We start from the raw sequence: 1,097 nt of genomic DNA, 5'->3' as shown, positions 1-1,097 counted from the left end.
CTTTCTTACCTTTTTCTTACAAGAGCCAAAGCCCCACACCCCCACCCCTTTCCAGGCACATGATTATTTTATTTGAACGTCCCCATAGGCCTGCTGATACCTGTCCTGTTTCTAACCTCAGGTCCAGGCAAAGTATCTAGCCGTGTGCAAGTTGCGCACGTTAAAGATCCCTCGGTGGTCTAAAATCGATAAAAGTAGGCGTCGGCCGCCACCCAGGCAAAATTCAAAATTTCCTACCTACTGAAAATGTACAGTGTGTCCCGCACGCTCATGTGACCTTATGCTGTTGCGAGCACCGTAAAACATTTACAAAATAAAATCTATTTTTAAAAAAAGGTATCTAGATCTACCGGATTACAGATTGTTACGTCTTACGTTTGACAAGGCCGAAGATAGACCTCGCGATTCTGTTGAAAATTAAATGGTCCCATTATATGGGGCTTTCAATTTCAAAACCAACAATGCTAACCACCCTGGAAAAAGAATCCAAACAACTAAAATCAATCACCAGGGGGGGGGGGGTCATTAAAACAACGACAACACTGATGTTTCCTAATGCTTTCATTATTTACGAATGATAGGGCTGAACTAATAGACGATTATGTTCCACGCAATTTACCGATCGGAGTGCGCGCAAGATTGCGCTGCGCGTTTTAACGATTGTACAATTTTGTCATTCTCGTGAGCTCTTCAGTTTCATATTTTGATTTTAATTTTAATTTTCATATTTTTACACTTTTGAAAATACACGTGAACGTTCCTTGATGTGAGTAAATAATTAAAGATCGAAGTGATTTTTTTTAAAACTGTTTCAAAAATATAAAATAAATTAAATGTAGATCTACCTAATGAAATTTGAGTTTTATCATTCTTGTAGGTTCTTTATAAAGGGAAGGACAGATGAGTGAGAAAACGTTTATTTTATTTTATTATTATTAAGAGGCTAAGGAACCCAACGACACAAGCTTTAATTAAGACTGTAGATCTGGTATTTGCGCATCAACACAGATTGTAAATTTTTATCCCATAACAAAGGATACTGTAATTATTATGATCTTTTCAATAGTTATGAAACCATTTGGGGGGGGGGGGGGCCC

This window comes from Aplysia californica, unplaced genomic scaffold, assembly GCF_000002075.1.
Source record: "Aplysia californica isolate F4 #8 unplaced genomic scaffold, AplCal3.0 scaffold01036, whole genome shotgun sequence".
Classification (NCBI taxonomy): domain Eukaryota; kingdom Metazoa; phylum Mollusca; class Gastropoda; order Aplysiida; family Aplysiidae; genus Aplysia; species Aplysia californica.
This window is presented reverse-complemented; position numbering follows the sequence as displayed.